Here is a 25820-nt window from a genome sequence, read left to right on the forward strand (position 1 = left end):
TTTTGTTGTTTTGTTTTGTTTTTGGGTCACACCTGGCAGTGCTCAGGGGTTACTCCTAGCTCCATGCTCAGAAATCACTCCTGGCAGGCTCGGGGGACCATATGGGATGCTGGGATTCGAAAAAAAAACTTTTTAAAAAATACATTAATAATAAATTAAAAGCAAACAAAACAAAAAGGGTAAATATTTAAATGACTAAAGCTCAAAAATAAAGAAACAAAAAAAAAGAAAGAAAATCATGAAATGTAAAATAGTAGTTTTGATTACAAACTATTATTAAGTTGATTTTCTTACTTTATATTTCTTTTTTTTTTTTTTTTTTTTTTTTTGTTTTTTGGGCCACACCTGGCGATGCTCAGGGGTTACTCCTGGCTGACTGCTCAGAAATAGCTCCTGGCAGGCACGGGGGACCATATGGGACACCGGGATTCGAACCAACCACCTTTGGTCCTGGATCGGCTGCTTGCAAGGCAAACACCACTGTGCTATCTCTCTTATAGCTTACACTGCTTCAGTTAAGATTTACTCTTATTGAGCCACCTACTGAGTGGGAGAAACTATTCACCCAATACCCATCAGATAAGGGGCTAATCTCCAAAATATACAAGGCACTGACAGAACTTTACAAGAAAAAAATATCTAATCCCATCAAAAAATGGGGAGAAGAAATGAACAAACACTTTGACAAAGAAGAAATACAAATGGCCAAAAGACACATGAAAAAGTGCTCCACATCACTAATCATCAGGGAGATGCAAATCAAAACAACGATGAGATACCACCTCACACCACAGAGAATGGCACACATCACAAAGAATGAGAATAAACAGTGTTGGCGGGGATGTGGAGAGAAAGGAACTCTTATCCACTGCTGGTGGGAATGCCGTCTAGTTCAACCTTTATGGAAAGTGATATGGAGATTCCTCCAAAAACTTGAAATCGAGCTCCCATATGATCCAGCTATACCACTCCTAGGAATATACCCTAGGAACACAAAAATACAGTACAAAAACCCCTTCCTTACACCTATATTCATTGCAGCACTATTTACCATAGCAAGACTCTGGAAACAACCAAGATGCCCTTCAACAGATGAATGGCTAAAGAAACTGTGGTACATATACACAATGGAATATTATGCAGCTGTCAGGAGAGATGAAGTCATGAAATTTTCCTATACATGGATGTACACGGAATCTATTATGCTGAGTGAAATAAGTCAGAGAGAGAGAGAAAAACGCAGAATGGTCTCACTCATCTATGGGTTTTAAGAAAAATGAAAGACATTCTTGCAATAATAATTTTCAGACACAAAAGAGAAAAGAGCTGGAAGTTCCAGCTCACCACAGGAAGCTCACCACAAAGAGTGATGAGTTTAGTTAGAGAAATAACTACATTTTGAACTGTCCTAATAATGAGAATGTATGAGGGAAATGGAGAGCCTGTTTAGAGTACAGGCGGGGGTCGGTTGGGGAGGAGGGATATTTGGGACGTTGGTGATGGGAATGTTGCACTGGTGATGGGTGGTGTTCTTTACATGACTGAAACCCAAACACAATCATGTATGTAATCAAGGTGTTTAAATAAAAAAAAAAGATTTACTCTTATTATGGGGCTGGAGAGATAGCACAGCGGTGTTTACCTTGCAAGCAGCCATCCAGGACCGAAGGTGGTTGATTCAAATTGCGGCATCCCATATGGTCCCCCATGCCTGCCAAGAGCTATTTCTAAGCATATAGCCACGAGTAACCCCTGAGCACCGCCCGGTGTGGCCCAAAAACAAAAACAAAACAAAACAAAACAAAAAAAGATTTACTTTTATGCCTTAATTATTTCTATTTTTTGTCACCCACCCACCCACCGCCTTAATTATTTCATGATGAAACTTATTTTTGTGTGTGTGCAGTCTGTTACTTCAGTCACATAGCATTTTTTTTTTCTCTTTCTCTTTTTATTTCTTTCACATTTTTTTTCTCTTTATTGAATCCTACAGAGATTTGTAGACCTATTTGCCCTCAATGTAGAATAAAGGAAGCCTTGGAGTTTAAGATCCAGTTAATGACTACAGAATATAAAACGTTGAAATATCAATTTTATCGCCTGAGAGAACATTTTCAACAGTAAATTTCCAGATAAGGAGAAGATAACTTTTTTTATTTTTATTTTTGGGCCACACCTGGTGAAGTTCAGGGGTTACTCCTGGCTCTGTGATCAGAAATCGCTCCTGGCTAGGGGGACCATATGTGATGCGGGGATCCAACTGAGGTCCCTCTTAGATCGCCGATGCAAGGCAAAGGCCCTAACGCGGTGCAATCTCTCCGGCCCCCAGAAGTGAACATTTTTGGAACTTAGCCTGATACACATTATTAGTAGTAGTTCTCCCCATTCTTATCATCGTTCTCAATTGTGTTTTATCTTTTGTTTTTGTTTTTGTTTTGGGCCACACCTGTTTGATGCTCAGGGGTTACTCCTGGCTATGCGCTCAGAAATCGCCCCTGGCTTGGGGGACCATATAGGACAGCGGGGATAGAATCTTGGTCAGTCCTACGCTAGCGCTTGCAAGGCAGACACCTTACCTCTAGCACCACCTTCTTTTTAAGTTTCTTTTTAATTAAAGCATTATGATTTACAAAGTTATTCATAGTTGAGTCTTTAGACATTGAATGTTCCAGCACTGATTCCACCAACAACATCAACATCCCATCAATGTTCTCAGGTTCCCTCCTTGACCCCCAATACTCCCTGCAGTCTGCCACCTTGAAAGGCACCTTTATTAGATTTGTTGCTAAACTTACATTGTTGTGATTTCAGTGTTATTGGCGGTGTGCTTTGGATATTTAGTTCTATCATTCTCTAACTCACAAACGTATCTTAATCCCCTAGGGCCTAGACTGTTCCTTCTCATTTTTCTTTCCCCCCTTAACTCCACTCTCTTTCTTTCTCTCTGTAGTCTGGGTCCAAGGGTAATCTAGGCATCTTCCCTTTAAACCATTGTGTTCATTATGTTATTCTAAATACCACATATACATATAAGTGTTACCATTCTATGTTTATCTTTCATTGTTTGTCTTCATTTAACTTGATATCATACAGTTTCGTCTATAGAACAGCAAATTGTGTCATTTCATTGGTCCTTGCACAGTGTAGTATTTCACTGTTTATCTCTACCAACTCTTTAGGATACACTCATCTATTGTTGAGCAACTAACTTGATTTAAAAGAATGACTGTGTGAATATGTCCTGATGAAGGGCTGTTTCTCTTTCCTAGGTATAAAAACACAAAGCAGAATTTCTGGCAGCTCACTTCTAGGTTTACTGAAAACACTCCACACTATTTCCCACAGCGATTGGTCCAGATAATATTCCTAACAGCAGCAGATGAGAATTCCTTTGATACCACATCGCCAGCACAGCTTGTTTCCAGTAGTTTTGCTATGTACCATTCTCAGTGGTATAAGACGATGCTGATAACTCATAGCCATCATGCTTAGGATTCCCCTAGCAATCAGTGACAAGCATTTTTAAATTTGTGGTTGGCCATTTATTGTTTTTTTCTCAGAGAAGTGTTTTCATTTCCTCTCTCCATTTTATGATTTTGAATATTTTTGTAACTACTTTACATATCCTGTATATCAATCCTGTAATTGATGTGTGGAGTGCAAATGTTTTCTCTCACTCAAGCAGCATGTTTGTTTTATCCTTATTACTTTTGACTAACAGTAAGACTTAAGTTTGATAGAATCCTATTTGTTTAGTTTTGATTCTGTTGCCCTTGCAAATGACATTTTATTATTGAAGATTCATTTGAAGATTCGGTCTTGCAGTGCTCTGTCTTTGTATTCTTCGATATTTATAGATTCAGTTCTGATCTCAAGGCCTCCACTTTGAGTTGACTTTTATGTATGCTGTGTGAGATAGACTCAGCTTTATTCTCTTGCACGTGGTTATCCAATTTCCCAAACACCATTTGTTGTTTGATTTTTTTTTGAAGTTTGATATTTATTTTTAGCTGGAAAAACATGCTAATGCTGAAAACATCATTAGAGGTAACGCCATGTCCAACACTTCCAATTTATGCTCTTTCTCGGCAAGGGCTTCCTTTTGACATCGAAGAAAGTCAGCTAACATTCCAGTGAGCTGCTTCCTATCATCTATTTTGGCCGCCAGTCTGCCATTATAATCTGCCAGCAACATACAAGCATCCTCTACCATTTTAGAAAGTCTTTCTCCAGATTCTTTGTCTATAATTTTATCTAGCAGTGAAACCTCTTGGACTTCAACAGGCAAAGAAGCTATCCGCTAATGAACTGCGGCATCCCCGGAAGCTGCGTTTTCTTGATTTTGCAATGCTCAAACGAGATCAAGAGTCTGAGGTGGTTCACTTGGTGACCCCAGAGAGGAACAGTTTTCATTTTCTTCCACCTTTATCTGTTCATAAGTCGGCTTTCTAGGTTTCTTGTCACCATACAGGGCTAGCTTAAGTTGTTCTAATACATCATTTTCATAAACAGATCTTTCTTCCCAAATAGATAACACTCGTCCAAGATGCTTTTTACAACTTTCATCCGTTTCGCTTGAAACATGCTTGAAAGCTTCCACTATAACTGGTGCAACATCTTTAGTAAATTCTGGTCCCTTTCTTTTGCTGTTCTGAATGACATCATTGGCTAAGTAGAGAAAAGTTAAGCTTCCTGTTTGGTTCCCGGCGCAGCCGGAGCCACTCCTGTTTGTTTTTAATTTTGGAGAAGTTACACTCAGGAATCCTCAAAACTTATTCCTGGGTATACACCAATAGATTACTCTTGGCTATCTCAAGGGACCATATAGTGTTTCAGGGATTAAATAAATCCCTATAAATCGCAAGCAATGCAAATATTATTGGTTGTGTAATTACTCTACTCTCTTTTTTGAGGGGGGGGTGACACTCAGGAGTCATTACTTATTATGTGCTCAGAAATCACTCCTGGCTTGGGCGACCAGATGGGAAGCTGGGGGATAGAACCAGAGTCCAGCCTAGGTTAGCCGTGTGCAAGGCAAACGCCTTACTGCTGCACCACTGCTCCAGCCCCTGTTCTCATTGCTTGTATCATAACACTGATTCTTTGGTGATGCTCAAGTGTTTGAAAATGGGATTACTAACAATTAAGATACACACTACTTTGTAAGTTCTATGGTTATGGAGACATAACTAATTATTTCTGAAAACTCCATTTACCTCATATATAATGGAGAGTAATATAATATCTGTATATTTTATAAGATACGCTCAGAGGTTACTCCTGGCTATGCGCTCAGAAGTCGCTCCTGGCTTGGGGGACCATATGGGACGCCGGGGGATCGAACCGTGGTCCGTCCTAGAATAGCACTTGCAAGGCAGACTCCTTACCTCTAGCGCCACCTCTCCGGCCCCTATAAGCTATATTTTTAAGTTAGTATAAATAGCTTCACCATGTGGAAAGCTTTTCAGTTAACATACTAAATAATTTTTATTTTCAATAAGGAAAGATATTTTTATCACAGTTTTTTAAGCTTTTAGATTTATATCACTATTCATGTGTTAGCTTTGGAGAAATAATAACTAGTGAATATTTCAGATTAAATACATAAAGCATAATTAAAGGTGTCCAGTCAAATTGAAAATGATGCAATCTAGTTATGCAAGTCCTTGAATAAATAGTATACTCCTGGGGCTGGCGAGGTGGCACTAGAGGTAAGGTGTCTGCCTTGCAAGCGCTAGCCAAGGAAGGACCATGGTTCGATCCCCTGGCGTCCCATATGGTCCCCCCAAGCCAGGGGCAATTTCTGAGTGCTTAGCCAGGAGTAACCCCTGAGCATCAAATGGGTGTGGCCTGAAAAACCAAAAAAAAAAAAAAAAGAAATTAAATACTCCTTTGTATTTCTGATGAGTATTGCCATTAAAGATTAGAATAAATCATCTAGGGATTCAATCAACTTTGCTTATTATATATTAGGATAGTAATGATCTCAGTTTGATCAATTTATGTAAACATGCATATGCATACTCATACTGATGAGTTATGTTTCACAAAAATAGCATATTTCCTTATTTATATGATAATAATTATTGTAGTGATAGTGTAATGGTGAAAGTTCTAAAATCTGACTACTTGGATATTATATTTATTAAAGAGAAAAAGATCAAACACTATTTTATTTGTTTCTTAATATTTCCAAAATTTTTGGTCAATTTGAAAAAATGGAAAATGAACATTTAATAAAGTTCCCAAATGATCTTCAGTTTTTTTTTTGATCTTCAGTTTTTAATATATATAATATACATATATATACTTTTATATATGTATATTTGGATTTTGGGGCCATACCTGGTGACGCTTAGGGGTTTACTCCTGGCTATGCACTCAGAATCACTCCTGGCTTGGGGGACCATATAGTATGCTGGTGATCAAACCAAGGTCCGTTCTGGGTCAGCCTTGTGCAAAGCAAATGCTCTATCACTGTGCCGTCGTTCAACCCCAAGTTTTGAATATTTTTAAATCACTAATACAAGTATTTATATTCTTATAAGCAATAATGCCACTTAACCTATTTCATTATTATTTATGGGCTCGAGAGATAGCACAGCGGTAGGGCAGTTGCCTTGTACTCAGCCAACCCAAGACAGACACATGTTCTATTCTCAGCATACCATATGGTCCCCCGAACCTGCCAGGAGGGATTTCTGAGCTCTGCCTGGTTTGGTTCAAAAGAAAAAGCAGAAATAAAAATTATTATTGGACAAAATAGTTTTTTGGTTATACAACAGGTTTTTCCAGAGAAAAATACATTTTTTCATGTATTAAAAGAAAGCATATGTTTAATATATATTGGTTTTGGGGTCACACCCAGCAGTGCTCAGGGATTAATCCTGGCTCTTCGCTCAGAAATCACTCCTGGCAGGCTCTGGGGACCTATGGGATGCCGGGCTTTGAACCACCATCCTTCTGCATGTAAGGCAAATGCTTTAACTCCATGCTATCTCTCTGGTCCTCAGAAAGATATTTCAACTAGTTAGTTACTTGCTTTGCCTTTGTCAACCTGGGTTCAATCTCTGACAGCACCACATATATCCCCTTGAACATGTACATACATTAGTGTGACAGAGCCATGAGTAAGTCTTGAGCAATCCAAGTATATTAAACAAACATGTACATATACACATGCATAGACAAAAATTATCTTTAACAGTGATTAAATTATTCACAGAGAGTGTGTGAGAATTACAAATTAGATTTTACCAAAGCTCTTCTGATTATTATAAAAGAAGACATCACTCCATCAAAGGACCTGTGCAAATACCAAGATCTCTATTTATAGAGGCCTGATTTTATCATCATGACTGAGTAGAAGGTTTCCAGACACCACAAAAGAGAGAGTAAAAGAAAATGTATGGAGCTTGTAGTTATTTCCATGACAATATGCTTCAAAGACGGAGAAACCCTGAATCTCTTAGGCCAAGGGAATTCCCTTTCTAATCTCCCCAATATTTACTGTGCCTATGCCAAAAAAACAAGCACAAATCTTTTTTTTGTTATTGTTGTTTGTTTGTTTCTTTTGTTCTTTTTCCGCTTTGTTTTGTTTTTATTTTGGGATAGTGGTTATTGTTTGGTTATTATCTTTATTGCTGTGGTGCTTTTCGGGTTTTTTGTTTGATTTCTTTTTGCACCGTTGTTATGTTTTCCTACCTTTCCCCTTTATTTTCTTAAATTGACATTTATAGCCTTTAGAAGGACTCCACCCGGTTTTTTGTTTGATTTTTGCCCACCCCCACTTTTTTTTTTTCCTTCAAACAGAACCACATAACTTGAATCATCTTATTCTGCCTCATAAATTGAGGGGGAAGTAATGGATGGTACAAGACCAAACTCTTGTATGAACATTGAGTAGAAATAAAAAATTATCAGACATAACAAATCCAAAGCCAATGACAACAGAATTGATACCCAATCTACAGCAAGCTATACACAGAGGGGACCACCTATACTAGCAACTAGGGGGAGCAAAAGAGGAGGATATAGGATGCATGCTGGGAACAGGGGTGGAAGGAGGGCAACATTGGTGGTGGGAATGCCCCTGATTCAGTGTTACTAAGTACCTAAAATTTTACTGTGAAAGATTTGTACTCTACTTTGGTCAAAATAAAATTATTTAATTAATTAAAAAATGTAAAGATCTGGGCCCGGAGAGATAGCATGGAAGTAGGGCATTTGCCTTGCATGCAGAAGGATGGTGGTTTGAATCCTGACATCCCATATAGTTCCCTGAGCCTGCCAGGAGCGATTTCTGATCGTAGAGCCAGGAGTAACCCCTGGGCGCTGCTGGGTGTGACCCAAAAACCAAAAAACAAACAAACAAAAAAAAAACCAAAAAACAAACAAACAAAAAAAAAAACAAAAAAACAAACCAAACAAACAAAAAAATGTAAAGATCTGAGGCTGGAGTGGTGGCGCAAGCGGTAGGATATTTGCCTTACCTAGGATGGACCTCTGTTCAATCCCCCAGTGTCTCATATGGTTCCCCAAACCAGGGGTGGTTTCTGAGTGCATAGCCAGTAGTAACCCCCAAGCATCACTGACCAAAAAATAAATAAATAAATAAAGATCTGCATATCCTGATAGAATATGTTTAAAGGCTTTACTAATGTTTAATTTTAAACATATTCATCTACATACTAAACTAAGGAACTTAAATTCCAGTGGAAAAAAGTCATAGAATATGAAACAATAAAGGCATGCCATGATGAAATTTACTGCTTCTACACACAACAAACATTTCATTACATATTTATTTTTATAGGAAAAGCAAGTTTTCACTGGCTGTAACTGTATTACTACCAACAATACATAATAATTTGGTAATTTTTTCCTTATTTTCCTGTTACCTGTATTTTTGTTGCTGTTGTTGTTTTTGGGTCACACCCGGTAGTGCTCAGGGGTTATTTCTGGCTCTACACTCAGAAATTACTCCTGGCAAACAGGGAGACCATATAGGATGCAGGGATTCGAACCACTGTCTGTCCTGTATCAGCTGCATGCAAGTTAAATGCCCTACCGCTGTGCTATCTATACAGCCCTCCTGCTCTATTTTCTTTCTTTCTTTTTTTTTTTTAATTTTGTTTTTGTTTTGGGGCCACACCTGTTGATGCTCAGGGGTTACTCCTGGCTATGAGCTCAGAAATCACTCCTGGCTTGGGGGGACAATATGGGACACCTGGGGATCGAACCGAGGTCTGTCCTAGGCTAGAGCTTGCAAGGCAGACGCCTTACCTCTAGTGCCACTACTCCAGCCCCCTGCTCTATTTTCTTTTCTTTAGGTGTGCCTTTTTTCTTTTTTTTCTCTCTCCTTCCTTCCTTCCTTCCTTCCTTTTCTTTCTCTCTTTCCTTTCTTTCTCTCTTTTCTTAATTTCTTTCTTTCTTTCTTTCTTTCTTTCTTTCTTTCTTTCTTTCTTTCTTTCTTTCTTTCTTTCTTTCTTTCTTTCTTTCTTTCTTTCTTTCTTTCTTTCTTTCTTTCTTTCTTTTCTCTCTCTCTTTCCCTCCCTCCCTCCCTTCTTCCTTCCTTCCTTCCTTCCTTCCTTCCTTCCTTCCTTCCTTCCTTCCTTCCTTCCTTCCTTCCTTCCTTCCTTCCTTCCTTCCTTCCTTCCTTCCAGTTTTTGGGTCACACCCAGGAGTGCTCAGGGGTTACTCCTGGCTCTGCGCTCAGAAATCGCTCCTGGCAAGCATGAAGGAAACATATGCTGGGGTTTGAACTACTGTCTGTCCTGGATCAGCTGCGTGCAAGGTAAATGACCTACTGCTGTGCTATCTCTCCGGCTCTCCTGCATTATTTTATTTTCAACTTTTTAAGTGCACCCTCAAAGTACTCTAGTATTGGAATTCAGGCTAAATGATTATTTACTGACTGCTTTCCGTACACCTTACCGACATCTTGGACACTGTTTCAGAGCAAAATGTATTCTGGACTCTCTCTTCCCCTCACTTACCTTGTTGAGAAGAAAACTGTGAGAAAAATGAGAGAAACCAGAAAACTTAGTGTATTACCTATAGTAAGGAAAGAACTTGAAAATACTGTACTGTTTTAGTTTAAGAGACTATTCCCTGGAGCACCAAATCTTATCTTTAATAGATAATATGTGAAGTTTCTGCACAAGTGAAAATAGAAAATGCAATTACATTTTATTGCAAGAAATTTAGAAAGCGTAATTTTTTTAAAAAAACGTAGCTATTCAAAAGTGTTACCTTAGGCTGTCTCTTAATAGTTCCTTTTCACAAGTGTAAAAGTTAATGAAGGCAACAGCATTTATAAGCAAGACCAAAATGGTGTCTTAATTACTAGCTACATTTTCTTAGGCAACAAGAGATTAAATGAAAAGAGAAATTAGTTTTACAAATGGCATCATAGATCTTCCTGGTATGCCCCCCTCCATCAAGTCACAGATGGTTATGTATCTTGAACTTCCTAATATTGGAGGCAATTCTCTTTTCCTTGGGCACACCTAAATTCATCACTACTCTAAAATATCTAATTTTTGAATCATTCTCAAGAATTGAAGCTGTTCATCAAAATGATCTGAAAAGTCCTGGCCACGTGTAATGGGCTTCTCTTTTATTAGACGCTATAAATAAGAAACTGCCATTTCTGGAAACGACTTGCCCAATAAGTTTACTGGTTGGACAATGCCCAACCCAACCAACTCAGATGAAGGGCTCCTGGCCTACTTGAAACAGCCATTTGTGATTGTCAGTGCCTGTGGGTATAGTAATGCTACAGCCGTCTGCTGTGTAATTCATTTCTTAAAAGGCATGCACAGGCCCCGTGTGTGATGTTTTTTGATGAATGTTTACTATTAAACACATGTGTTTAAGGGGCTTTGAGTTAGACTAAAGGATTCCAAACTCTATGCCCTCCTCCACTCCCTTTTCAGAAACAAATTGCTCCACTTTCCCCAGAAAATTGACCTTTCAGTATAAAAAAATAATAAAAAGTGCCCCCTCAAGAGCTATGGTGGCCCTTCTGGGTTCTTCTTGCACTTCCCCTCTACTTCCCCAAAGGGGGGAAGTATCCCCTCTTTGGAAAACCCTGCCCCGGATATTAGAATACAACAGTGAAAAATAGTGATCTTGGCATTAAAAGAGCCTATTCCTACAGTAAATGTTTTTTTTTTAATTCATGCACTCAATAAAGATCTTATTACTAATGATTTACTAACTCTTAGCAGAATAACAATTCCATGTACAACTAAAAACCAAACAAACTCCCTACAAGCCCTGAAGAGCCATCAAAAGCAGGAAAATTCTTCAGTGAAGGGTTGACGTTCATTTTTTATTTGGGAAGAAGGGGCAAGAACTAAAACTCAGTTTGAGAAGCAACACAAAAACAAAAACTAGAGTCATACCTTCCTATTCCAAAGGAAAACTTTCAGAGCAAACTGCAGCAGCTGGCCAGGAGAAAAAATGTCACCAAGGAGAAAGCAGGAAAGGCAAACCCCTCTGGCTGATAAACACTGCCCCAGATTCAGGCTAAGCCCCAAAACACAGGGACCAAGAGACACCAGTAGCCCAGTAAAGGCTGCAACCTTTCAGGATCCACTGCAAAATGTCAGCCTTGCTGAGGGGCTACTAAGACTCTGCAGGCCTTGATCTGCTAGATTTTGAAAACAGCAATTCTCAGGGAGAAACATGACAGAACTCAAGAAGTATTGTTTCTTTGGGTTTTCTTCCACAGTGAGCAGAAGACATCCAGAGTTACTCCACAAAAGCGAAACAGGAAATGTTTATAAACATTAAAAAATGTTCAGAGGGGCCGGAGAGATAGCAAGGAGGTAAGGCGTTTGCCTTTCATGCAGGAGGTCATCGGTTCGAATCCCAGTGTCCCATATGTTCCCCCCCCCCACCCCACCCCCCGCCTGCCTGCCAGGAGCAATTTCTGAGCCTGGAGCCAGGAATAACCCCTGAGCACTGCCGGGTGTGACCCAAAAACCACACACACACACACACACACACACACACACACACACACACACACACACACACACACACAAGTTCAGAGACTGGGGTTGGAGAGAAAGCACAGCGGTAGGGCATTTACCTTGCTTGTGGCCTACCTGGGAGGATCCTTTTCGATCCCCCGGCATCCCATATGGTCCCACCGCCTGCCAGAGGCAACTTCTGAGTGCAGAAGCCAGGAGTAATCCCTGAGCATCACCAGGTGTGGTCCAAAAAAACACAAAATAAAAAACGATAAAAAACAAAAAGAGGGCCCGGAGAGATAGCACAGCGGTGTTTGCCTTGCAAGCAGCCGATCCAGGACCAAAGGTGGTTGGTTCGAGTCCCGGTGTCCCATATGGTCCCCTGTGCCTGCCAGGAGCTATTTCTGAGCAGACAGCCAGGAGTAACCCCTGAGCAATGCTGGGTGTGGCCCAAAAACCAAAAACCAAAAAAAAAAAAAAAACAAAACAAAACAAAAAAAAAATAAAACAAAACAAAACAAAACAAAAAAACAAAAAGAATAATTATACTTCAAATACTGGCACTGCATGTTGCCCTGAACATTAGAATAATATACTTGTAGGCTGGACAGAAAGTACAGAGGTAAGTGCACTTGCTTTGTGTGTGGTCATTCCAAATTCGATCCCTGGCATCCCATCTGGTTCCCTGAGCACTGCCAGGGGTAATTCCTGATCACAGAGACAGGAGTAACCCCAAAACATTAGTGGGTGTAGCCCCCAAAAAAAGGAAGAAAGAAAGAAAAATAAAAGAAATATTATTGTAAGAAAGAAACTATACAAAAAGGATACATGGCCATTATATATATATATAGGCTTTATTTGAAAAAAGTTTGAGGGGCCGGGCGGTGGCGCTAAAGGTAAGGTGCCTGCCTTGCCTACGCTAGCCTTGGACGGACTGCGGTTTGATCCCCCGGTGTCCCATATGGTCCCCCAAGCCAGGAGCAACTTCTGAGCACATAGCCAGGAGTAACCCCTGAGCGTCACAGGGTGTGGCCCAAAAACCAAAAAAAAAAAAAAAAAAAAGAAAAAGAAAAAAGTTTGAAACTTACATCCCACAAGAATTCAAGATGATCACTACAAGAAGAAAGAATATAAAAATATATATCACAGCATAGGAGCCAGGTGAGAAAGGAGGAAGAAAGTGGCAGGAAGGGGCAAGGGGAAGAGAGGAGGGAGGAATAGAAGGGCCCCCAACATTTTTTTTTTTTGGTTTTTGGGCCACACCCAGCGGTGCTCAGGGATTACTCCTGGCTGTCTGCTCAGAAATAGCTCCTGGCATGCACGGGGGACCATATGGGACACCGGGATTTGAACCAACCACCTTTGGTCCTGGACCGGCTGCTTGCAAGGCAAACGCCACTGTGCTATCTCTCCGGGCCCAAGCCCCCAACATTTTATATTTAAAAATAATTATCTGAAATAAAATTTACTCAATGGTCTAACAAAAAGTTGAATATAAGAACACATATGAGGGCCGGAGAGATAGCATGAAGGTAAGGCATTTGCCTTGCATACAGAAGGTCCATGGTTCGAATCCCAGCATCCCATATGGTCCTCTGAGCCTGCCAGGAGCAATTTCTGAGCATAGAGCCAGGAGTATCCCCTGAGCGCTGCCGGGTGTGACCCAAAAACCAATAAAAACAAAAATAACAACCAAATAAAAAACAGAAAATAAGAACATATATGACATATATGGATATCAATAACAATTAGAAAAAATGATAGGGAAATTAAAATATTTTATTATTGTAGCAGCATAATTATAATAGTGTTAACATTTATGTTTTTGGTGTACAGAGATCCTACACCTCTCTCTCATCCTTGGTGTGGTCCAAAACAAACAAATGAAAACAAACCAAAAACCCCCAATGTTTTTACTTTCTAGATCACTGACAAATTGAAATGCAACAGATTTGTTGTATGTTGATTTTGTAGACTGCTACTCTATTGTACTATTTATTGTTTGAAAAAAATTTTTGTTTGAGGCTTATTTTGGGGTGTTGGGATACATCAGCAGTGTTCAGGGATTACTCCTGGATCTATATTTAGGAATGAAACTGGCAGTGCTTAGGGGACCATATGGGATGCTGAGGATCAAACCTAGATTGGTGTAAAGTAAGTGCACTATATAAGTGTAAAGTAAGCACTGTATCCCTGAATATTTCTGGATGTGACCCCAAATAAACAAGAAGATATCAGATAGAAACACATTGATAAAGAAATAATGGAGACCATAATATGGGAACAAAAAAAAGAGACATATTTCCTAATATATATTGGTTTTTGGGCCATACCTGGTGATGCTCAGGGGTTACTCCTGGCTATGTGCTCAGAAATTGCTCCTAGCTCGGGGGACCATATGGGATGCTGGGGATCGAACTCAGGTCCATCCTGGGTCAGCTGCATTCAAGGCCAACACCCTACCTCTGCGCCACCACTGAGGCTCCATATTTTCTTTTTTTTTTTTTAACTCCACAGCACCCGGTATTCCCAGGCGGTCTCCCATCCAAGTAGGCCCCATATTTTCTAATATTTTTATTAAAGTACTATGACTAAATAAACAAAAATAATAAAATTCTGGAGCCAGAGCAATAGCACAGTGGTAGAGCGTTTGCCTTGCATGTGGACAACCGAGACTGACCTGGGTTTGCTCCTCGGCATCTTATATGGTCCCATGAGCCTGCCAGGAGTGATTTCTTTCTCCTTCCTTCCTTCCTTCCTTCCTTCCTTCCTTCCTTCCTTCCTTCCTTCCTTCCTTCCTTCCTTCCTTCCTTCCTTCCTTCCTTCCTCCCTCCCTCCCTCCCTCCCTCCCTCCCTCCCTCCCTCCCTTCCTTCTTTCCTTCCTTCCTCGGCATCTTATATGGTCCCATGAGCCTGCCAGGAGTGATTTCTTTCTCCTTCCTTCCTTCCTTCCTTCCTTCCTTCCTTCCTTCCTTCCTTCCTTCCTTCCTTCCTTCCTTCCTTCCTTCCTTCCTTCCTTCCTTCCTTCCTTCCTTCCTTCCTTCCTCCCTCCCTCCCTCCCTCCCTCCATCCCTCCCTCCCTCCCTCCCTCCCATATGGGATGCTGGGAATTGAACCAGGGTCAGTCCTGTGTTGGCTGTATGCAAGGCAAATGCCCTACCACTGTGCTATCAAGCCAGCTCCCCCAGGAGTGATTTCTGAGTGCAGAGCCAGGAGTAAGCCCTGAGTGCCACTGGTTGTAGCCTAAAAACAAACAAAAAATTTATAATAAATATTACTACATGGGGCTGTAGAGATAGCATGAAGGTAATGTGTCTGCCTTGCATGCAGAAGGATGTGGTTTTTTTTTTTTTTTTTTTTGGTTTTTGGGCCACACCCTGTGACGCTCAGGGGTTACTCCTGGCTATGTGCTCAGAAGTTGCTCCTGGCTTCTTGGGGGACCATATGGGACGCCGGGGGATCGAACCGAGGTCCGTCCTAGGCTAGCGCAGGCAAGGCAGGCACCTTACCTCCAGCGCCACCGCCCGGCCCCAAGGATGTGGTTTTGATCCTGACATCCCATATGGTTCCCCGAGCCTGTCAGGAGAGATTTTTGAGTTTAGAGCCAGGAGTAACTCCTGAGTGCTGCTGGGTGTGACCCCAAAACCAAATATATAACTACATGATAACTATACCACAAAGAGCAGGGAGTAAATGAACATGTATAAAAAGAAATTTTCTTACGGGGGCCGGAGAGATAGTACAGCGGTAGGGCTTTTGCCTTGCATACAGCTGATCTCGGACGGATGGTGGTTTGAATCCCAGCATCCCATATGGTCCCCTGTGCCTGCCAGGAGCGACAAATTTTGAGCACAGAGCCAGGAGTAACTGCTGAGTGTGATAGGAAGGAAGGAAGGAAGGAAGGAAGGAAGGAAGGAAGGAAGGAAGGAAGGAAGGAAGGAAGGAAGGAAGGAAGGAAGGAAGGAGGAGAGAGAAAAAAAGAAATGTTAAGTATCATAAAGCATAAGCTTATATATTTTAACTGCTAGAGGAGCCACGTAAAGAAACTACAAAGAGAGAAAGGAAGGAAGAAAGAAATTTTAAGTATTTTATAAAGCATAAGCTTATATACATATATGTGTGTATATATATATATATATATATATATATATATATATATAGTTTGTTTGCTTGTTTGTTTTTCTGTGTCACACCCGGCAGCGCTCAGGGGTTACTCCTGGCTCTATGCTCAGAAATCGCCCCTGGCAGGCACAGGGAACCATATGGGATGCCTGGATTCGAACCACCATCCTACAGCATGAAAAGCAAATGCCTAGGCAAACGCTTTAATTCCATGCTATCTCTCCAGCCCCAAACTTATATATATATATATATATATATATATATATATATATATATATATATATATATATATATATATATGTATGTATATGTATATTGGTTTTTCGGACCACACCTGTTTGATGCTCAAGGGTTACTCCCAGCTAAGCACTCAGAAATTGCCCCTGGCTTGGGGGGACTATATGGGATGCCGGGGATCAAACTGTGGTCCTTCCTTGGCTAGCATTTGCAAAGCAGACACCTTACCTCTAGCACCACCTCGCCAGCCCCAAGCTTATATATTTTAACTGCTTGAGGAGCCACGTAAAGAAACTACAAAGAGGTTCTTTCCCATTCGGAGAAGTCTACATTCTCTCTAGAATGCAGAATCCTTTCTTTCTCTCTCTTCTTCATCATATTTACTTAAAAAAAAAATAAAACGCTACAAAGAATATTCAAAAAGCAGATACATGGGCTAGTGCGATAGTATAGGCATTAAAAATCTGTCTTGCATGTGACTGCCCCCAAACTAAACCCTGTCACCACATGATCCCTGCAGCATTCCCAGGAGCATTCCTGAAAGTCCCTGAACAGCATTAGGTGAGGCCCTGGGGGTCTTTAGTACTGCCAGGTGTGGTCCTGGAGACCCTCGGCACAAGGGTCCAAGCAACACCACATCCTCTGGCCCTCAAATAAAACCATGAGCTGCTTGGCTGAGAATTTCTGGGAAGCAACCCAGGGCACCTTGAGCACCACTTGGGAACACTATCACCTCCATCCACCCCCACCCCCCCAAAAAATCTATGTAACCAAGGAAGGAAGGACTGTCAGCAGGATAAACATTCTGAGAGACAAAGTTTAAAAGAAAAAGTAAAAAAGTAAAAAAAGAAAAAATTCCTTTTATTTCGGAGCAAAAAGAGGAAGATTTAGCTAGAAGTTATATGTAAGATACACTTTAAATATGGAGCTTCGAACAGTAGAATGTAAATGGGCTGAAAAGCACAGTTTAAAATTTGCTTAAGTTGAGTGAGATGAATGGTTTGGATCAGAATCTAATAGAATACGAGGAGTTCAAGGTAAAAAGTGGTACTGGACACAAAATCAAAAATATTTCATAACTGTATCAACTTGCCAGAATGATGCAACATGTTCCAGATACTGAAGAAAGGTGTCTCTATAGCGCAAAGCACACCAAAGGTTTTGTTTCTCAATACATAGAAGTTAATTTTATTCTATGCTGTCTACTAAGGTTGAATAGTATTATGTACATTAAAAAAAGAAAGGAAAATCGGGGGGGGGGGGCACAGTGGATAGGGCATTTGCCTTGCATGCAGTCAATCCAGTTTCTATCCCTGGCATTCATCCCATATAGTCCCCAGAACCTGCCAGGAGTGATTTCTGAGAGCAGAATCAGGAGTAACCCTTGAGCACCACTGGGTGTGACCCCCAAACAAAAACAAACAAAATAAACACACAAAAAAATCAGGACAAAGGAAATAGGTCACAGGCCTGACGTACGTAATCCTCTGAGCCTTGTTGACAGTGAGGCCCAAGCACTGAGCCAGGAATAGTCCCTTCAGCACTGCAGGTGTGGTCCAAGTCTCACATACACACACAAAACCAACCAAGATATTTTATTTCGAGATATATTTTATTACAGGGCCAGAGAGTTACAGTGTAAGGCCTTGCACACAGCCAATCTGGGTTCCATCCCTGGCATTTTCATATGCTTGTCCGAGCCTGCCAAGGGTGATTCTGAGAACAGAGCCACAAATAACCACTGAGAGAGGCTCAAAAATAAATTTTAATTAATTAAAATATATAAATACTTTATTGCTAAAAAATATCATCTAAATCTTTGGCAAGTTGTGGTATTTTTGTTGGTGAAGAATTTGGTGTCCACATTCATGGCTACTGACTCATCTGTGTGCTGGCTGTCCAAGGTTGGGGTGGCTGTGACAATTTATTGAAATAAAGTGACAATGATGTTCTAACTACATCCAACTTACACTTCTCCGTATGAAATATTTCTCCGCATTATGACTTGCTCTTAGAAAGAATTTTCCCTAGGGGCCAGAGAGATAGCATAACAGATAAGGCATTTGTATAGCAAGCAGCCAGGGTTTGATCCCCGGCATTACAGAGCACTGACTGGAGTGATTGCTGAGTGCAGAGTCAGGAGTAACTCCTGAGTACTGTCAGCCATCCCCAAACAAACAAACAAACAAACAAACAAACAAACAAACAGGAAGCATTTTCTCTATGGTAGTTTCTTTTAAAATTGAAGTCGTTTTTCTCAAACACTCTCAAAAATTTTATTCAGTTATATATTATTTACTTCACCATTCAACAACAATCATAGACAATTCACCAGGAGTAGTTTTCATCTCAAGAAACCACTTTCTGGGGCCAGAGCAATAGCACAGCAGTAGGGCATTTGCCTTGCATGGGGCCAACCCCGTATGGGCCCGGGTTCGATCCCTGGCATCCTATGTGGTCCCCCAAGCTTGCCTGCAGCGATTTCTAAATGCAAAGCCAGGAGTAACCCCTGAGCACCTCTGGATGTGGCCCAAAAATAAAAACAAAGAAACTACTTTCTGTGCTCACCTATTGTTAGGTTACACCTTATTTTACCCAAAACAAAGATCATCCCTGGTTTCTTTGTATCTGTTTACAACCTGGTTTCAACCAAAACAAAGATGGTCTTATATGTAAACCTGGGTTACAGATAGCCTGTGCTATCTGCCCTTTCTATGTCCTTACTGCCCCACCTGGATGTGGTCTCTGTACTCAATAAAAAGTTATGACAGGCAGCTTGGGGCATATATGAGGTAGAAGACGGCCAGACTATAACTGTTTCATCCTCAGCCTGGGCTGGATTATTTCATGTGTGACCTTGTTTTAGACTCATTCATCTGGGGTTGGAGATACAATGTTTGGAGTGAATTTACAATCTATGAGAAGCAAGTTCTTATGAATTGAAGTTTCATGATGAGACTGTGGCAGTTCAGTCATGTCTTCAGGCACCACACTTAGTTCTAGTTGTCCTGCTATTTCCACCATAGCTGCAGCTAGCTACCTTTTCCTGAATTTCTGAAGCCTTTGAGCCATCCTTGGCTTCCTGGTAATGTTGAGATGGTTTATCTCCCGTGATTGATAATGTTCTTAAGAACAGTGAATTCTTTTCAGGTGTCTGAGTGACTGTCCAGAACTATCAGAGGAATCACTTAACTCTGGCAGCTGTCTGTAGCATTATAAAATGCACTGCTTAAATAAGATGTGGAAGCTTAAATGGCTCATTGATCAATGGTCTACAGAAGAGCTGTGTTAGTATGCATGAAGACAATATTAATCTTCTTTTACATCTCCATCAGAGCACTTGGGTTACCAGGTATCTGTCAATGAATAGTGACATTTGGAAAGGAGTTTTTATTTCCTGAGCAAAAGGCCTCAACAGTGGGTTTGTAACTTTCACTAAACCATGATGTATATAATAAGGTGTCATCCAGGCTTTGTGCCCCATTTTTAAAGCACAAGCTGAAATGGAGCATAACTATTCAGGACACTAGGTAGGGATGTACAATGAATAAGGCCCTTGCCTTGCATGTGGCCAACCTGGGTTCAGTTCCTGGTTTTCCCACCAGAAATGAGAACAAGGCAGGATTTTCAAAATGAATCAATTAATTCTTTGACTTTTTTTTTTTTTTGTCGTCTTTGGGTCACACATGACAACGCTCAGGGGTTACTCCTGGCTCTGCACTCAGAAATAGCTCCTGGCTGGCTCCAGGGACCATATGGAATGCCAGGATTAGAACTACCATCCATCCTGGGTTGGCTGTGTGCAAGGCAAATGCCCTACCACTGACTTCTTCGACTTTAAGTGACCAGTTGCAGCAGACAAAACAAGAAACTCAGGCATTATCTGAAGCTTTGAAGGCAGGCACTGACTTCTCTTGAGCTGTGAAAATCACAGGTGACATCTTCATCCAGTGAAAGGCTTAGGTCTGTATTAAAATACGTTGCTAGTGTGGGTACCATCATCAGCTGTCTTAGCTACACCTTCTGGCTTATTTGTTACAGCTTCTTCATAGGTATTTGCTGTTTCTGCTGACACTTGGATGATCGGAAGAGTGTCTGTCCTTAAACCTCACAAACCAACTTCTACTAGCTTCAAACTTTTTTCTGCAGCTTCCTCAGTGTGTCTTTAAAGAACTGAAAAGAGCTGGAACTGAAAAACCAGGAAGGGTTGTTGTTGTTGTTGTTGTTGTTGTTTTTGAATCACATCTGGTGGTACTCAGGAGTTACTACTGGCTCTGTGCTCAGAAATTGCTCCTGGCATGCTTGGGGGACCACATAGGATTCCAGGAATCAGACCCAGATATGTCCTGGGTGGGCCACGTGCAAAGCGAACACCCTACCACTGTGCTATCTCTCCTTCCCTAAACCAGGCAATGCTAATGTTGTAATGCAATGTTGTATTTGACCTCATCTTCTATACACAATACTACAGCTTTCTCCATGTCAGCAATAAGGCAGCTTCACTTTATCATTGGCATGTTCACTCAAAATATCACTCCCCCACCTTTTGTTTTCAAGTCACACCTAGCAATGCTCAGGGTTTACTCCTGGCCCTAAACTAGGACATCATTCCTAGTACACCTAGGGGACCACCTGGGGTGCCAGGGGAATTGAACCTGGGTGAGCTATCAGGTTTAAAAGCCCTACCCATCGTACTATCTCTGACCTCAAACATCTTTTTTATTTCTTGTAAAAAATTGTGCATTTACAACCGGACTGTTGTAGGCTCAAGAGGCCTACTTTTGGCCTATGTTGCTTTTGAACTGTCTTACTAAGCTTAATTATTTCCAGCTTTTGATTTAAAGTGAGAGATAAATAATTCTTCCTACACTTTCACCCTCAATGGCAATTATAGGATTATTAATTGGCCTAATTTCGATATTATCATTTCAGAGAACATGAAGGCTCGAGGAGAGGGAGAAACAGGAAAATCCCAACTCAGATTAAGTGTAGTTTGAAGCACCCCCAAACAACTATAATAGTAGCATCAAAGATCACTGATGTTAAAAAAGTAAAAAAGATCACTGATGTTATGTCTATTATATCTATTATAGCATTATTTATTTATTATTATTATTTCAAGCCTTGAAAAATTATTATTTCAAGGCTTGAAAGCAAACTGATTATCCATTGGTAGAAAACTGGATTAAAATATGATGGAATATTCATAGTGACTGTAATAACATATGGGATTTTTATATATTGGCAGGTATTTAGAGTAAAAAGTTTTTTTCTTTTGGATTCTGGGTCACACCTGGTGGTGTGGTCCTGATTTGTTGAGAAATTTTTTATGTTAAATTCACATTTCAGGGGCCAAAGAGGGCACTAGAGGTAGGGCATCTGCCTTGCAAGCACTAGCCTAGGACGAACTGAGGTTAGATCTCCCTGTGACCCATATGGTCCCCCAAGCCAGGGGCGATTTCTGAGCGCATAGCTAGGAGTAACCCCTGAGCGTCAAATGGGTGTGCCCCCCCCCCCCCCAAAAAGAAAATATCCACATTTCAGTAGCATCACAATCCAAAGTGGGAATGACAATACCTTCTAAAAAATAAATTAAGGGGCCAGAGCAGTGATGCAAGTGGTAGGGCATTTGCCTTCTGCGCACTAACCTAGGACGAACCACAGTTCAATCCTCCAGTGGCCCATATGGTCCCCCAAGCCAGGAGCGATTTCTGAGTGCATAGCCAGGAGTAACCCCTGAGCGTCACTGGGTGTGGCCCAAAAACCAAAAAAAATTTTTTAAAAATATGTGGCAAAATAATACTACTGAATCCCTATTTCAGCAAGTTAGCAAAGGGTCACATTTAGAAAAAGCTGGCAAGGGTCTGGAGTGATAGCACAGCAGGTAGGATGTTTGCCTTGCACATGGCTGACTGGGTTTGATCCTAGTAGCCCATCTGGTCCCCTGAGCCTACCAGGAGTGATTTCTGAGCTCAGAGCCAGGAGTAACCCTTGAGTGCTTCTGGATGTGGCCCAGAAAAACAAAAACTAGAAGTTAACAAGAATAAATCACAATTCTACAATATAGAAGGTACATGAAAGACTTTGATAATTTTGATTCCTTATTACTGAGGTATATTGCAAGCATGGTTGAAGAAACCTATATTACCACATAGAATATCTATACCAGATGCTCATGTGTACCAATCATTTGCCACTTGGAAGGTTGGTGTTCTTACAGAGAAACATCAATCTGTTCATATGAAGTCCTCCTGTTAAAAAAAATGGGGTGGTGTGAAATTAGAAAATTATTTTTAAAATACTACATTGAATTGAGTAACTGAGTTCAACAATTTATTTTATTTTATTTGGTTTTTGAGTCATACCCGGCAGTGCTCAGAGGTTACTCCTGGCTCTACACTCAGAAATCGCTCCTGGCAGGCTCGAGGGACCATATAGGATGCCAGGATTCAAACCACCATCCTTCTGCATGCAAGGTAAATGGCCTACCTCCATGCTATCTCTCCGGCCCCATTTATTTTCCTTCCTTCCTTCCTTCCTTCCTTCCTTCCTTCCTTCCTTCCTTCCTTCCTTCCTTCCTTCCTTCCTCCCTCCCTCCCTCCCTCCCTCCCTCCCTCCCTCCCTCCCTCCCTCCCTCCCTCCTTCCTTCCTTCCTTCCTTCCTTCCTTCCTTCCTTCCTTCCTTCCTTCCTTCCTTCCTTCCTTCCTTCCTTCCTTCCTTCCTTCCTTCCTTCCTGTATTTTGGGCTGCACCTGATGACACTCAGGGGTTACTCCTGAATCTGCACTCAGAAATTGCTCCTGGCTCGGGGGACCATATGGGATGCTGGGGATCAAACACAGGTCCGTCCTGGGTCAGCCACATGCAAGGCAAATGCCCTACAGCTATGCTATCACTCCGGTTCCAAATTCAATCTTTTCTGATCATAGCTAAGTACCTTTAAAACCTCATATTTTATACTATTAGTATAAACTTTTATATCTCCTTTGAAAAGTCTGGTCAGAATCAACTCAGCTTATGGGGCCGGAGAGATAGCATGGAGGTAGGCATTTGCCTTTCATGCAGAAGGATGGTGGTTCGAATCCTGGCATCCCATATGGTCCCCCGTGCCTGCCAGGGGCGATTTCTGAGTATAGAGTCAGGAGTAACCCCTGAGCGCTGCCAGGTGTGACCCAAAAACCAAAAAAACAAAAACAACAAAACAACAACAACAACAACAAAAAAACTCAGTTTAGCTGATGCTGAGTCATATAAATTCAAAATCATTCTTTAAAATCCTCTCCAAAGCACTTGGAGCCCAGCATCTACCGTTGGCCAGGTCTCATAGCAACTAATATGCATTTTCCATTCAACTAATATGCATTTTCCATTCAAAGTGACCAAAGTTCCCCTGGGAAAAGAACATTTTGATTTTTGGTCTTTACCTCAAGGGGAATAATCATAAAGGTAATTTCTAATTTTGCCAATTTGTTGTCCTGTCCTTTTTCAACATGCTCTACATATCTAAAACCTTCAACTACTATTTTCTTTCTGGTTTTTGAGCCATACCCAACAGTGCTCAGAGGCTACTACCTGACTCAGGGGTTATAGTAACCTGCTCAGGGATTACTCCCAATGGTTGACTCTTGGGGAATTGTGTAGGCCAGGGATAGAATTTAGGCTACAAAATGCAAAGCATAGCATAACATAGCATTTTCTCCATCAGAGGAACTGTCTGGCTCTAAAAATCTTCGACAACATTTTTATTATTATTTATTTAATTTTTTTGTTTTTGTTTTTGTTTTTGGGCCACAACCGGGGACGCACAGGGGTTACTTCTGGCTATGCACTCAGAAATCACTCTATATGGGATTCTGGGGGATCGAACCATGGTCTGTCCTAGGTTAGCACATGCAAGGCAAACGCCCTACTGCTTGTGCCACCACTCCGGCCCCTCAACAACTTTTTTAAAGCAAGACATGTAAGCTAGGGTGCAATATAATTCATAAATTAATTTTTAAAATTAAATAAACAAAAAATTTAAAAGTAATTTGTAAAAAGGGGCATTTAATCACGAAGTCAACAACACTTGAAACCAGTGATGCAAACTTCCACAACCAAAATTTTAAAATGTGCCAGGGAATCCTGGTGGAGGAAAGAAGACTGGTGGTGGGATTGGTGCTGGAACACAGTATGTCTAAGACCCCAAAATACAAACAACGAATAAATGTCATGGTACTTTAACAACAAATTTTTTAAATAAAAAATTTAGAAGGCTAATTGCATTTTTTTTTTCCTTTTTGGGCCACACCCGACAGCCCAAAAACTCAGGAGTTACTCCTGATTCTGAGCTCAGAAATCACTCCTGGCAGGCTCAGGGGATCAAATGGGATTCCAGGGATTGAATCTGGGTTGGCCATGTTTAAGGCAAATACCCTATCAGCTGTGCTATCATTCTGGCCCAGGCTAATTTCCATGAAAATAATTTGGATTTCCTTTTTTTTTTTTTTTTTTGGTTTTTGGGTCACACCCGGCAGCACTCAGGGGTTACTCCTGATTCCACGCTCAGAAATCGCTCCTGGCAGGCTCGGGGGACCATATGGGATGCTGAGATTCGAACCAATGACTTTCTGCATGAAAGGCAAACACCTTACATCCATGCTATCTCTCAGCCCCAATAATTTGGATTTCTAAATAAAATAAAATAAAATAAAATTTGGATTTCTGTCATTTCCTCTTTCTTTATATCATGATACATTTTTCACTGCAACTAAAAACTCTGCCACTTGATAATCAAGTAATATCAGTATTACTTGAGATACAAATGCCTTGTGTTAAAAATTCCTTCTATCATGCTATGCAGCATCAATAGCTTAAAGACACTTGGTAAAACCAGTTGTGCTTTCCTTACAATAATTGATTTCCTTTAGCATCTTGGCATTTCAGTCTTCTTGTTTTTTTTTTTTTTTTTTGGTTTTTTGGGTCACACCCGGCAGTGCTCAGGGGTTTTTCCTGGCTCCGTGCTCAGAAATTGCTCCTGGCAGGCACGGGGGACCATATGGGATGCCGGGATTCGAACCGATGACCTCCTGCATGAAAGGTAAACACCTTACCTCCATGCTATCTCTCCGGCCCCTCAGTCTTCTTTAATCATGGCAATTTGCAGTTTTTCATGTGCCTCTTGTTCACCTGTGTATTTTCTTTAGTGAAGTATCTCTTTTACTAGGAAAGTTAATTTTTTTGTTTGTTTGGTTTTTTAGGGTGACACCCAATGGCACTCAGGGGTTACTCCTGGCTCTGTGCTCAGAATTCGCTCCTGGCAGGCTCAGGGGATAATATGGGATACCATATGGGATTTGAACCGGGTGTTGGCCTAGTGCAAGGCCAACCGCTGTGCTATTGCTCCAGTCCAAGAGAGTTAATTTTTTTTTGGGGGGGGGGTCACACCCGGCAGTGCTCAGAGGTTACTCCTGGCTCTATGCCCAGAAATCACTCCGGG

The 25820-nt window shown here is 41.0% G+C and overlaps 1 pseudogene; it reads right to left on the bottom strand.

Moving 5' to 3' along the window:
* The window catches only part of LOC126029780 (regulation of nuclear pre-mRNA domain-containing protein 1A-like), a 49565-nt pseudogene that overhangs the window by 13976 nt on the left and 9769 nt on the right, over nt 1-25820 (bottom strand).

The sequence above is a fragment of the Suncus etruscus genome, chromosome 15 (assembly GCF_024139225.1).
Source record: "Suncus etruscus isolate mSunEtr1 chromosome 15, mSunEtr1.pri.cur, whole genome shotgun sequence".
NCBI classification, from domain to species: domain Eukaryota; kingdom Metazoa; phylum Chordata; class Mammalia; order Eulipotyphla; family Soricidae; genus Suncus; species Suncus etruscus.